The 14,619-nt window shown below is 38.0% G+C and overlaps 1 protein-coding gene across 2 annotated transcripts in view; it reads right to left on the bottom strand.

Annotated features, from left to right (window-relative positions):
* Positions 1 to 14,619, bottom strand: part of SPIDR (scaffold protein involved in DNA repair) — a 423,741-nt gene that overhangs the window by 8,913 nt on the left and 400,209 nt on the right. The gene's annotated exons all lie outside the window — the stretch shown is intronic.

Raw genomic sequence — 14,619 nt, 5'->3', positions numbered from 1 at the left:
TCTCTGCATAGAAGCCTTTTCTGTGTGAAGGCCCTTATTCAGAACAGATTCCTGGAAGTAGAATTATTGCTTCCCAGAGTATGAGTAGTGGGGATATAGAAAAAGCCTTTCAGAAAGTACTTCCTATGAGGACATTTTGATTTACATTGTCCCAATTCACAGAATGCCAGTTCCACTATACTGCACAATCAGTATCTTAAGAATGTGCCTCGGGGCTGGGGATGTGGCTCAAGCGGTAGCGTGCTCGTGCGGCCCAGGTTTGATCCTCAGCACCACATACAAACAAAGATGTTGTGTCCGCCGAGAACTAAAAATAAATATTAAAAAAAAATTCTCTCTCTCTCTCTCCTCTCTCACTCTCTCTTTAAAAAAAAAAAAAAAAAAAAAGAATGTGCCTCCTTAACAGGTATAATGAAATTGCTTATCTTAATTCCACTTCTTTCATAAGAAAAGATAAATCATTCTTATTGGTTTGTTAATATATTCTCAAATAATATTTCTCTGGTTTCCTTATTGTAATTGTGATTAAGAATGCATAGATTTCTTTTCTACTCCAGCATTTATGATTGATTTATTCAACCAATAAATAAGTATAGGATACCGCTATTTTTTTTTTTTTCTGGGTGCTGGGGATCTAACCTAGGACCTCCATGAATGCTAAGTAAGACTGTATCATTAAACCACACCCTATCCTTGATTTTTTTTTTTTTTTTTGCAGTACTAGGGATTAAACCCATGGGCCCTCTACCACTAAGTTATATCCCCTGTCCTTTTTATTTAATTCTGAGACAGAATCTTGATAAATTGTTGAGGCTTGCCTCAAATTTGTTATCTTCCTATCTCAGCCTCCCACAGATATGGGAGGTAGTACAGATGTGTACCACCACACACAGTCATATCATGCTATTTAGAATGAGATATATGTGGGCCTTGAGGCACAAAGATACAAGGAACATTATCTACTTCAATGGAATCAGTCTAGTTGGGAAAGCAGATAAATAAACAAGGAATAAAATTATCATGAAATAAATGCTAATAGAGAAAAGGAAAAGTCCTCTGAAAAGTGCAGCAGAGATGCCTTGTGGTCTGGTTTGAGGGCCAGGGAAGCTTCTACAGAAAGGAGTGAGGGGATTGGCAGGCTGACCCTGGCAGTCAAACTTATACCTCTGACAACCCTGCATACCCCAGCGGGGCTGGAGGCTGTGCTAGCATTGAGGGAGGGCAGGCAAGACAGCTGTGGAGTTGGCAACACCATAGCTGGGATTGAGATGGTCATGTTTCCTTGGATGTGAAGCATGATTGATAACATCAAGATTATACTGGCAAACTACAGATCATCCTTGAAATGTGATGAATTAGATGCTTAAAGAAAAAGTAAGAAGTGACCTGAGTTTCTAGATAGATAGATGAGTTTCTGTTCCCATTCTTGAAGCAAAATGTTTCATTCTGTTCCCATTCTTGAAGCAAAATGCTTACTCTACGGAAAATATATCTGTAGAGGGTAAAGCAGAGTTATGGGAAATAGCAGGCTTGGTTTATTAAAATACATTTATGCAATGCAGACTTGAATGACTTCTTAAAAATGAGAATAATAGGTCTTGATTTTTAAAAGGCTGTCCTAGCTAATGACATTGTCCTTGCAAATCTAATCAAAAGCATGTCAAAAGGATGAAAAGTAAAGTCAATAAAGTCCTATAATACAGCCGGAAAGGAATGTGAGCTCATTCATAATAGTCAGATGCAGAAGGAAATCCAAAGGAGAGAAATGTGTGGCCTGTCCCCAAACACCAGATCATGTCATGCATTGTGGTCAGGTTCCCATCCGGGCCTGTGTGCCCAGCATGGAGCTATTTCATAGCAGTGTTTGGTAAACAACTGCTAAACTAATTATTAAAAATAGGCTGCTACTAAGCAAAGTTCCTTTTTACTGTAGGATGTGCATGGGTGTTAACAGCATTTACATTTATATGGGATTAAGTAATTTCCTTCCAATTAGAGAATAAGGCAAGAGTTGATGAAATGTTTTTCATGGGGTCTACAAACCACTAGAAATCTTTCGGGCAAACTTAAATGAATTTAAGGGATGTTTGGGAAGTGTTATTAAACAGTGTTGAGAACATTCACTTAAATGAGCACCAGAAGAAAAAAATAAACAATTTTTGCCAGCACTGAGGGGTGTGATGCCACCTTCATTGGCTTGCCTGCAGGTTGCTATTAAAAGCTTCATACTTTGCTTGTCTTCTGTACAGAAATCCCTCATAATCAGGTTTGGGAAAAGTATATATCACTTAGTTATTAAAGCTTCTTTTTTAAAAAGGTCTTTCTAAGAGTGTTAAGGAAAGTGCCTCAACTGCAAGCTATCTGGGGTCCTTTTGGGCTAAGCTGACACCGCCAGGTCAATGTACATATTTCTTCAGTTATTCTGCATTCTCTGCTACACCCTTCTCCCTGAAATTTCCTGAAAGAAAGAAGTAGGGGGAATCACAATTTATAAAACTTCTACCTAAAAGCCAAGACCTGGTTTGAGGATGGGCCTTTGCCATCCCTTCCCATGGAGGCATGCTTCATCCATTCATGGAGTGGTATGCAAAGTCCCTCACCCTTAGTGAGCTATGAATAAAGAAGAATAAATGGTGCGAGAGAGAGAAAAAAATTGTTGCTGCAAGACTACTTCACCCCAGAAAATAATGTGGAAAGAAGTCTTTGCATATTCTGGGAACTGACATTCAGAGAAGAGTAGGCCCTGTGCCCTTATTGAGGAACGAGTGCTCTCCCCTCAGGGAGGCTCACATTTCTTAGGAGTGATAAACACCTTCACAGGGATTCTGTTCTGGGAATGTGTTCAGGGTCCTTTCAAGTCCTACTTGAAGAAAATGCTTAATATTTAGCTCTCTGAGACCCAGATGCTCAACTGACTTAGCAGTTGCTGAGAGCTGCCCAATCCCCAGTACTGACTTACTGCAGATGTAAAGATGCCCAGATGGAGCCAGGCTGGAGACAAATCATCAATGAATCCTGGGCCACTGACACAGGACAAAACAAGGATGAAAGCCTGAGAAGGGAGCATCTGCTATTATTGTAGAGAAGTGAGGACTCCACCCAGGTATGGATTTGAGGGAGTTGGAGCTAGGCAGTTCACGGCTGGCTAGTATACAGGGCAGGGATTCCTGGTAGGAACAGTGCACCCATCTGCTGCCTTGCTGTGGGCATTCCTTGTGGGGCAAGTTTGTCAATCTTGTCACTTTGCTACTGGGCTTTGTTTTCTCTTAATGCCCAGTTGATTGGTTCTTATCAGAGTATCTGGCAACACTCATTGCTGCTGTGATAACACTCTGCTTACACATCACCCTTATCTACCACAGGTCTGCAGGGAAGTTGCAGAGGAGGCCTGGAAGCAGAGGAGACCTGCAGGGAATGCAAATGAAAATGCGGAGATGGGAAAAAATATGTAAGAAACTTGGATCAACATAAGGAAAAGATCAGTATCGGGAAAGCAATATGAGAAGGTAAAATACAATCTTTTATATTTCTTCTGAACATGATGATATGTACCTGTAGTCCCAGTTACTCAGGAGGCCTAGGCAGGAAGATCTCTTGAGACCTGGAGTTCAATACTGGTCTGGGCTAAGTATCAAGAAACTGCCTTCTCTTTATTTTTTTAAAAATATTTTATACTTAGTCTAAATTGTTCAGTAAGTTATTATTGATCTAATAGTTTATTTAAATAATAACAATGATATACTCTGTGATTTTTAGGCAAGTGACGTGAATGACAATGATGTCAACAAAAATAGAAGAAGGAACTGGAAACACTCTGAGGTACCTGCATTAACTGAGAAGTAGGAGAGTATTATTTGAAAGTGGACTTGAGTGGCTGTAAATGTACATTTCAAACTCTGGGGCAACCACTAGAAAGCATTAAAAATAAGTATAATTAATATGCAGAGAGAAAAGAAAAAATGGATTCATACAGGATGACCAATTAAAACGAGAAAAGGCAGAGAAAAAGACAAAAAAGAATCAGCGACAATGGACGGAAAACAGTTGTAAATATGATTGGTATCAATTCAATTATATTGATAATCACCAGAAGTGTGGATAGTTTCAATACACAAAAGACAAAGACTAATTAAATAGACAAACATACAAATTTAAAGAAACTGGTTCAAAATACAAGGAAGTTCCATTAAATATAAAGACATAGATTAAGAATAAAGGTGCAGAGAAAGATACACGGTGGGGGCTGGGATTGTGGCTCAGTTATAGAGTGCTTCTATAGCACATGCAGGGCCATGGGTTCAATCCTCAGCAACTCATGTAAATCAATAAAATAAAGATATTGTGTCCAACTATAATAACAACAGAGCTTCAAAATATATGCAGCAAACTGATGGGAAAGAAAAATAAATTCACTACTATAGTTGGAGAACTCAATAGTCTCTATTAATGATTGACAGATCCAACAGGCAGAAAATTAGTAAGAGTAAAGTTGAACTGACAGTAACATCAATCAATAGGATTTATTTATTTATACATTTTTAAACATTTTTTTTAGTTGTAGTTGGACACAACACCTTTATTTTTATGTGATGCTGAGAATCGAACCCAGTGTCTCGCAGGTGCTAGGCGAGCGCTCTAACGCTGAGCCACAACCCCAGCCCCAATCAATAGGATTTAATGAACATTACTGAACACTTCATCCAACAACAGCATACACATATTCTTTTCAAGTCTAGGTGGAACACTGCAAGAAAGATCATACCCTGGGCCAAGAAACATACCTTAACAAATTAAAAAGTAGAGAAGTCATACCAACTATGTTCTTAAGAACACAAAGGAATTAAACTAGAAATCAATAACAGAATGATACAGCTGGAAAGGCTCAAAGTATTTGGAGATTAAATAGCATACAAGTCAAGAAAAAGTGTGAAGAAGAAAATAAAAAAATATTTTGAATCAAATGAAAATAAAAAAACATCAAAATTTGTGGGATACAACAAAAGAAGTACATGAGGGAAATTCATGTGTGGAATGCGTATGTTAGAAAAGAAGATCTAACGTTAATAATCTAAGCTTTCATTTAGGAAACAAGGAAAAGAGGAGCAAATTAAAATCAAGTAAGGAAGATAAAAGTAACCAAGCAGAAATCATTGAAACTGAAAACAAAAAAATCAATAGAAAAAAAATCAAGAAACTAAAATTTCTTTGAAAAGATCAATAAAAACAGATGAACTTCTAAGTAAGCTTTCTCAAGAATTAAAGAGAAGTCATAAATTAGTAACAGCAGAAATGAAAGGGGCCATGATTACTTTCCCACAGATTAAAAAGAGAATAATAGTATATAACTCTATGCCCCAAATTTGATAGGTGAAATGGATCAACTCCATGAAGTATATAATCTATCAAAACTTACATAAGAAATAGTATTAATAGGTCTGTATCTATTAAATAAACAGAATAAATAATTAATAAGCTTCCAAAACAGAAACCACTGGGCTTGGATTGGTTCATGGTTGCATTCTACCAAACATTTAAAGAAGAAATTATACCAAACCTCTACATTTTCTTCCTTAAAACAGAAGCAGTACTTTTTCATTTTATGAGGACAACATTACCCTAATACCAAAATCAGACAAAAATATGAGAACTCCATTATTCTAATGCCCCAACTCAGACAAAGATATTACATAAAAGAAAAAAAAACCTACAAACATCTTTCATGAAATCAACGAAAATGTCCTCAAAAACAAATAGCATATCTAATGCAATTATATGTAAAAATGATTGTATCACAACCAATTGAGATCTACTCCAAGTACACAAGGCTGGGTCAACCATTCAAAGATCAGTGTGTAACTCATTACTATCAATAGGCTAAAGAAGAGAAATTATATGATCAGATTAAGATATAAAAAGGGCATTTGAAAAAAAACCCAACATTTATAATGTTGATAAAAACTCTTAGCAAATCAAGAAAAAAGGAGTTTAGTTTCTTCAACTTGGTGAGGAACATCTACAGAAACCTATAGTTTGAACAAACCTAAAGCATTAATTCCTGGGGTACCAAGACAATAGCTGAAAGTAGAGCAACCATGCAAAGTTAGAGCAGAGAGACAGATATCAAGAAGGAGATTACAGAGGAAAAGGATAACTCCAGTGATTTAATATCATTTTTGAGAATTCAGAAAAGTCAGGTTGCAAATGAAAGTCAATTTAAAGCTCCAAGAAAAAAACAAAACAAAACACAGTTCCTTCAGTTGCCAATAGCTACTAACCCTACTGCTGCAGGTGTGGGAATGGGTGGCCTGACTCTTTCTTGCATTTCTGTGGCACTCACTGGATGCAGTTAGAAATGAGTTAAATCGTAAGCTCTCCTTTGGCCAACAGTGCTTTTGTTGTCTCATAAAACAGTGCGATAGGTGGTGGTGACTCTTATGGTCACAGAATAAGAACTGGTGTGTGGCACTGCAGTGACTTTCTGGCACAGGGCAGAGAATTATACAAGGGTGGGGGTTGGGAGGGTGTTCTGCCATCCTTTTCCCTCCTTTAAGCTCTTTTTTAAAATATTTTTTTTAGTTGTTGATAGATATTTTATTTTATTTATTTATATGTGGTGCTGAGAATTGAACCCAGTGCCTCATGCATGTCAGGCAAGTGCGCTACCACTTAGCCAAAGTCCTAGCCCCATCCCTCCTTTAAGCTCTGGATGAGTCCTGACCTCTGGGAGAGGTAAAAGAGAGTGGAGAGGGAGGATAACGCAACCAATGAGAATGAAGGTGGAAGGGAAAAGTACTCATAGAGGTGACTGGAGACCCCAAGTTTGAGAAATGGCTGTGGGCCATGAGCAACAGCACCTAAGGGAACCTGGGAGAGGGGACAAGAAGAGGGATGGGGGATGGGAGAGGGAGATAGGACAGGCACATGTCTGCATTGTGGATTTCTCCTCATAGCTTGTTGGCTCAGGGAACCCAGGCCATGCCACTCTGTACAATGTGCTTGGTCTTTATAGCCTGTCCACTCATGAGACCCAGTCTGTGTCCATCTTCATGGTACACTCTGTCTCCAATAGCCTGTTTGCTCAGGGGCATGAAGCTGTAGTTGTGTACACTGTGCAGTACACTTTGAACATAGCCTGTTCAATAGGGAGAACTGAGCAGCTGTATAACAAGAAGTAGTTTCATGGTGGGGCTTCCAGATGCCACTATAGTCTATTGGGCCACCCAAACCCCTTGCCTTCCCTACCTCTTCCTGCTGATATTATCTGTTTTGTACCATCATTGATGTATGAGGTTGAAGGACAGCATCATTTAAAAATCTGATCAGTATGAACCAGGGAAAGCATAATAAGACAGAACCAACCCAATCCCACCCTGGCCTCCCCTTTCAATCTTGCCTTTCCCCTAGGACTTGGAGGTTTTACAATGGCACCTAGTACCTCTGTGGATTTTCCAATTGCCCTCTGAACTGCCTAGCCAGCCTGAACAGACTGCCTGAGAAATCCTGATAACTCAAGTACACCTCTGATTCCTGGCTTGACTTTAGTCAGCCATCCTCTCTCCCTTTATGGTTCCTGGTAGCGTTGTCTATTATTTTCTCTACTAGACTGAGTGCTCCTTGCCTTTCATGCATTATCTCATTTAATCCTCAACAATGCTTTGAGACTAATTCTCATATCCCTATTTTATAGATGAGAAAATGGAGGTCTTAGAGTAGAGTCAGTTGTCTATAGAACCTCTATATTCCACTGTGCTCACAACCTCTCTTCACAACCCTAGTTGTGTTCAAGCTCTAGACCTAAAAAGAGATTCACAGAAAAAAAAAAATCCCAAAGGGCTTTGACCATGAACAAGTGCTCAATCTCATAAAAAGCACATGATTTAAAGCAATACATACAGGGATCACAGCCTTTTTGCTGTTGTTCATAAAAAGGATCAGAAACCAGTGGCAGGTAAGGGTAGAGAAAAACAGGTCTTCTAGAAGGTTTCTTTTGGAAATTTGACTTTTTATATACTTTCTTGAAAACAGTTCAGCAATAACTGCATAGACATTGGGTGTGGTGGCCACATACCTTTAATCTCAGCTATTCAGGAGGCTGATAGGAGAATAGCAAGTCCCAGGCCAGCTTGGGCAACACAGTGAGGCTTTCTCTCAAAATAAAAAATAAAAAAAGAGCTGGGGGTATAGCAGTTCAGTGCTTGAGGCCCTGGGTTCAATCTCCACTACTTAAAAACATACTGGGACTCTTCAAAAAGGTTAAAGGTGCAGGGTTTCTTTTTGTTTGAAAGTTAGACTGTAGTAATGGTTGCACAATTATGCAAACACACTAAAATACTTAATAGTATTTTTTGAGACAAGGTCTTGCTACCATATGACTTAATAATCCCATCTTGGATACATAGCCAAAAATCCCATTCTTGGATACATAGCCAAATTCAAACAAATTCTCTATGAATATTCATAGCATTTCTATTCATGATAGTCAAAAAAGTGGAAATAACCCAACTGTTCACCAACTGATGGCATAGCTGTACAATGAAATATTACTCTTCCATAAAAGGAAAAAAAAAACTGATGCTACATTGTGGATAAATCTTGTAAACATTATGCTAAGTTAAAGATGCCAATCAAGAAAAACCATGTATCATATGATTCCATTTATATGACAGGTTGAGGACAAGCAAACTCAGAGGGGCATAACGTAGACTGGTGGTTTCCTGAGACCAGGGTGTGATGGGGAAATGGGAGTGACTGATGATAGGTATAGGGTTTCTTTTTGTTTCAAAGTTAAGACTGTAGTAATGGTTTCACAATTATGTGAATTCACTAAAACACTTAATAGATATATTTTTTGAGACAAGGTCTTGCTATATTGCTGAGGTTGGCCTCAGATTTGTGACCCTACTACCTCAGTCTCCGGAGTTGATGGGATTATAGGGATGAGCCACTGTACCAGGCTAAAAACATATTAAATGAATGAATTATAAATATAAATTGAATTTATATCTCAATAAAGTGTTTAAAAACACATGAACCATTGGAGTGTGGCTGAGGCAGGAGTACTGCAAGTTCAAGCCAGCCTTAACAACATTGTCTCAAAAATAAAAAAAAAAAAAAGGGTTGGGGATGCTATCCTTCCTCCACTGCATGCTTTTAGCCACTTTATCAAATATAAGATAGTTGTAACTTTGTGGATTAGTCTCTGTGTCCTCTATTCTGTACCATTGGTCCACCCGCCTGTTTTGGTACCAGTACCATGCTGTCTTTGTTACTATTGCTCTGTAATATAGTTTGAAATCTGGTATCGCTATACCACCTGATTCACACTTCCTGCTTAGAATTGCTTTTGCTATTTTGGGTCTTTTATTTTTCCATATGAATTTCATGATTGCTTTATCTATTTCTACAAGAAATGCCATTGGGGTTTTGATTAGCATCGCATTAAACCTATAGAGAACTTTTGGTAACATCGCCATTTTGATGATGTTAGTTCTGCCTATCCATGAATAGGGTATATTTTTCCATCTTCTAAGATCTTCTTCTACTTCTCTCTTTAGGGTTCTGTAGTTTTCATTGTATAAATCTTTCACCTCTTTTGTTAGGTTGATTCCCAAGTATTTTATTTTTTTTGAGGATATTGTGAATGGAGTGTTTTTCCTCATTTCCGTTTCAGAAGTTTTGTCGCTGATATACAGAAATGCCTTTGATTTATGCGTGTTGATTTTATATCCTGCCACTTTGCTGAATTTGTTTATTAGTTCTAGTAGTTTTTTTGTAGACCCTTTTGGGTCTTCTAGGTATAGAATCATGTCATCCGCAAATAGTGATAATTTAAGTTCTTCTTTTCCTATTTTTATGCCTTTAATTTCTTTCGTCTGTCTAATTGCTCTGGCCAGTGTTTCGAGAACTATATTGAATAGAAGTGGTGACAGAGGGCATCCCTGTCTTGTTCCGGATTTTAGAGGGAATGCCTTCAACTTTTGTCCATTCAGAATGATGCTAGCCTGAGGCTTAGCATAGCTTTCTTTTACAATGTCGAGGTACGTTCCTGTTATCCCTAGTTTTTCTAATGTCTTGAACATAAAGGGATGCTGTACTTTGTCGAATGCTTTTTCTGCGTCTATCGAGATGATCATATGGTTCTTATCTTTAAGTCTATTGATGTGGTGAATAACATTTATTGATTTCCGTATATTGAACCATCCTTGCATCCCAGGGATGAATCCCACTTGATCATGGTACACAATTTTTTTGATGTGCCTTTGTATCCGATTCGCCAGAATTTTATTGAGGATTTTTGCATCTAGGTTCATCAGAGATATTGGTCTGTAGTTTTCTTTCTTTGAGGTGTCTTTGTCTGGTTTCGGAATCAGGGTGATGTTGGCCTCATAGAATGAATTTGGAAGAGCTCCCTCTTTTTCTATTTCCTGAAATAACTTGAAAAGTATTGGTATTAATTCTTCTTTAAAGGTTTTTTAAAACTCTGCTGTATACCCATCCGGTCCTGGGCTTTTCTTGGTTGGTAGTCTTTTGATGGCCTCTTCTATTTCATCCATTGATATTGGTCTGTTCAAATTGTGTGTAACCTCCTGACTCAGTCTGGGCAAATCATATGACTTAAGAAATTTATCGATGTCTTCACTATCTTCTATTTTATTGGAATATAGGTTTTCAAAAAAATTTCTAATTGTCTTCTGTATTTCTGTAGCATCTGTTGTGATATTGCCTTTTTCATCCCGTATGTTAGTAATTTGAGTTCTCTCTCTTCTTCTCTTCGTTAGCATGGCTAAGGGTCTGTCAATCTTATTTATTTTTTCGAAGAACCAACTTTTAGTTTTGTTAATTTTTTCAATAGTTTCTTTTGTTTCAATTTCTTTGATTTCCGCTCTGATTTTAATTATTTCTAGCCTTCTGCTACATTTGCTGTTGTTTTGCTCTTCCTTTTCTAGGGCTTTCAGATGAAGTGTGAGCTCATTTATTTGTTGGTTTTTTACTTTTTTTGAGGAATGACCTCCAGGCGATGAATTTCCCTCTTAAAACTGCTTTCATTGTGTCCCATAGATTCCGATATGTTGTGTCTGTATTTTCATTTATCTCTAAGAATTTTTTGATTTCCTCCTTTATGTCTTCTGTAACCCATTGATCATTCAGTAACATATTGTTCATTTTCCATGTGATGTAGTATTTTTCCTTTCTTCTTTTATCATTGATTTCCAGTTTCGTTCCATTATGATCAGATAAAATGCATGGTATTATCTCCACCCCTTTATATTTACTGAGGGTTGCCCTATGGCATAATATATGGTCTATTTTTGAGAAGGATCCATGTGCTGCTGAGAAAAAAGTATATCCATTTGATGATGGTTGATATATTCTATATATGTCAGTTAAGTCTAGGTTATTGATTGTGGTATTGAGTTCTATAGTTTCTTTATTCAACTTTTGTTTGGAGGATCTGTCCAATGGTGAGAGAGGTTGTGTTGAAGTCACCCATAATTATTGTGTTGTGGTCTATTTGATTCTTGAACTTGAGGAGAATTTGTTTTATGAACGTCGCACAAAAGTTAACTCAAAATGGATCAAGGAGCTTGATATCAAATCAGAGACTCTGCGTCTGATAGAAGAAAAAGTTGGCTCTGATCTACATATTGTGGGGTCGGGCTCCAAATTCCTTAATAGGATACTCATAGCTCAAGAGTTAATAACAAGAATCATCAAATGGGACTTACTTAAACTAAAATTTTTTTTCTTAGCAACAGAATCAATAAGAGAGGTAAATAGGGAGCCTACATCATGGGAACAAATTTTTACTCCTCACACTTCAGATAGAGCCCTAATTTCCAGAGTATACAAAGAACTCAAAAAATTAGACAATAAGATAACAAATAACCCAATCAACAAATGGGCCAAGGACCTGAACAGACACTTCACAGAGGAGGACATACAATCAATCAACAAGTACATGAAAAAATGCTCACCATCTCTAGCAATCAGAGAAATGCAAATCAAAACCACCCTAAGATACCATCTCACTCCAGTAAGATTGGCAGCCATTATGAAGTCAAACAACAATAAGTGTTGGCGAGGATGTGGGGAAAAGGGTACTCTTGTACATTGCTGGTGAGACTGCAAATTGGTGCGGCCAATTTGGAAAGCAGTATGGAGACTACTGGGAAAGCTGGGAATGGAACCACCATTTGACCCTGTTATTGCCCTTCTCGGACTATTCCCTGAAGACCTTAAAAGAGCGTACTACAGGGATACTGCCACATCGATGTTCATAGCAGCACAATTCTCAATAGCTAGACTGTGGAACCAACCCAGATGCCCTTCAATAGATGAATGGATAAAAAAATGTGGCATTTATACACCATGGAGTATTACACAGCACTAAAAAATGACAAAATCATGGAATTTGCAGGGAAATGGACGGCACTAGAGCAGATTATGCTTAGTGAAGCTAGCCAATCCCTAAAAAACAAATACCAAATGTCTTCTTTGATATAATGAGAGCAACTAAGAATAGAGCAGGGAGGAAGAGCAGGAGGAAAAGATTAACATTAAACAGAGACATAAGGTGGGAGGGAAAGGGAGAGAAAAGGGAAATTGCATGGAAATGAAGGGAGACCCTCATTGCTATACAAAATTACATATAAGAGGTTGTGAGGGGAATGGGAAAATAAACAAGGAGAGAAATGAATTACAGTAGATGGGGTAGAGAGAGAAGATGGGAGGGAAGGGGAGGGGGGATAGTAGAGGATAGGAAAGGTAGCAGGATACAACAGTTACTAATAGGGCATTATGTAAAAATGTGGATGTGTAACCGACGTGATTCTGCAATCTGCATTTGGGGTAAAAATTGGGAGTTCATAACCCACTTGAATCTAATGTATGAAATATGATATGTCAAGAGCTTTGTAATGTTGTGAACAACCAATAAAAAAAAAAGGGTTGGGGATATAGCTCAGTGGTAGAGTACCCCTGGATTCAGGCTCTAGTACCAAAAAATACTTGAACTATAAATTCCTAAAATCCTCCTTTATAGTAGGACAATACTATACAATAGTATATGATAGTAGGACAATAGTATACAATCACTAGAGGATGATGTCCAGAATGTTTATCACGCCTTGTTTGTAATTGCAAAAGCACAGGAAGATTCTGGTTATCCATCATTTGAGGAACAGTTTTTTCATGAGGGACTAATATGCGACTGTGAAACTCTTATATTAGATCTCTATTTCCTTGGGCAGACATTCTGGCTAGAATATTAAGTGAGGAAAGTAAGTTACAGAATAATATGTAGGAAACCAACCCAATCTGCACCAAACCTTCTCCCTCTAAAGCCAGGAGTCATGTACTCCACGTGTGGTACACAGGGAGTACCTGCCAGCCGGTTGCTACCTTCTTCTGGGTTCAGCTTTCACTGGTTTCAATAAGTATGTATTACTTTCACTATTAAATAATTTTTAAAAAGTTAAAAAAAGAAAGCATTTTTAATGCTGTTTTCAGCTCCAGACCCATATATCCAACCAGCTTTGAAACATCTCAGATGTAATGAAATCACCCAAACTCTCCAGACATAATGAGATAGTTCCCTTCAAAGTTGCCTTACACATGTGTCCTGTTTTGGCCATTTATAGCACTACCTTTACTTCCTCACCCAAGCCTAAAGCTTGGCTGTAGCTGCATAATCCTCTCCCTCTATATATGTCCTCTATCCTGTGGTCCGATTCATCACTTAACTTACCAATTTTCCTAATTAAACCCACTCCTGGGTTTACTTTTATATTGCTGCCACAACTGTCATCCTGGTCCCTCCATCTGCTCTGTAGGAATGGATGTCAGACCATGTATTTTCTCTATGGATGACAGAGCATACTTTTTTTTTTTTTTTTTTTGGTGTCAGGGAATGAACCAAGGGGCACTTTACCACTGAACCAGATTCCCAGCCCTTTTTTATATTTTATTTGGAGACTGGGTTGCACTGAGTTGCTTAAGGCCTCACTAAGTTGCTGAGGCTGTTTTTTTTCTAATTATTTATTTTAACTATGTATATATGACAGCAGAATGCATTTTGATTCATTATACACAATTGCAGCACAACTTTTAATTTCTCTGATTGTACATGATTGCGGAGGGTGGCTTTGAACTCTTGATCCTCCTACCTCAGCCTCCTAAGCTGCTAGGATTCCAGGTGTGTACCACCATGCCTGAACAGAGTATACTTTTGATTGGGTCATCTAGTATCCTCTTAGTTCCTTCATCCATTTGCCTATCCTGCCTGCTCTAGGGTATCCCTGGCTTACCAGGTTTCTCCTGTCCATTGCCTTTATTTATAAGTCCTGTTCCTTGCTTCTTTCCCTTACATAATTTGTCCCACCCACTCTTCAGATCTCAGTTCAAGCCTCTTGTCTTTAGGGAGCTTCCTGACTTCCCCAACAAGGTGAGGGCCTGATTACTGGAAAATGGAGCACTTGAAATTCTGCAGTCTTAGGTTTGTTTGGTCTGAGAGTCAAGAAGCTCTTTTTATTTTTTGTACATTCCAAGTAGGCACTCAACAAAAACTTGTTGAACAAACAGGTAAATGGATACAAAATAATACAATATTTAAGACAATAT

The sequence above is a fragment of the Spermophilus citellus genome (assembly GCF_964194105.1).
Source record: "Spermophilus citellus genome assembly, chromosome: 14".
NCBI classification, from domain to species: Eukaryota; Metazoa; Chordata; class Mammalia; order Rodentia; family Sciuridae; genus Spermophilus; species Spermophilus citellus.
Note: the sequence above shows the minus strand (reverse complement) of the source record. Positions and strands in the feature narration are given on the sequence as shown.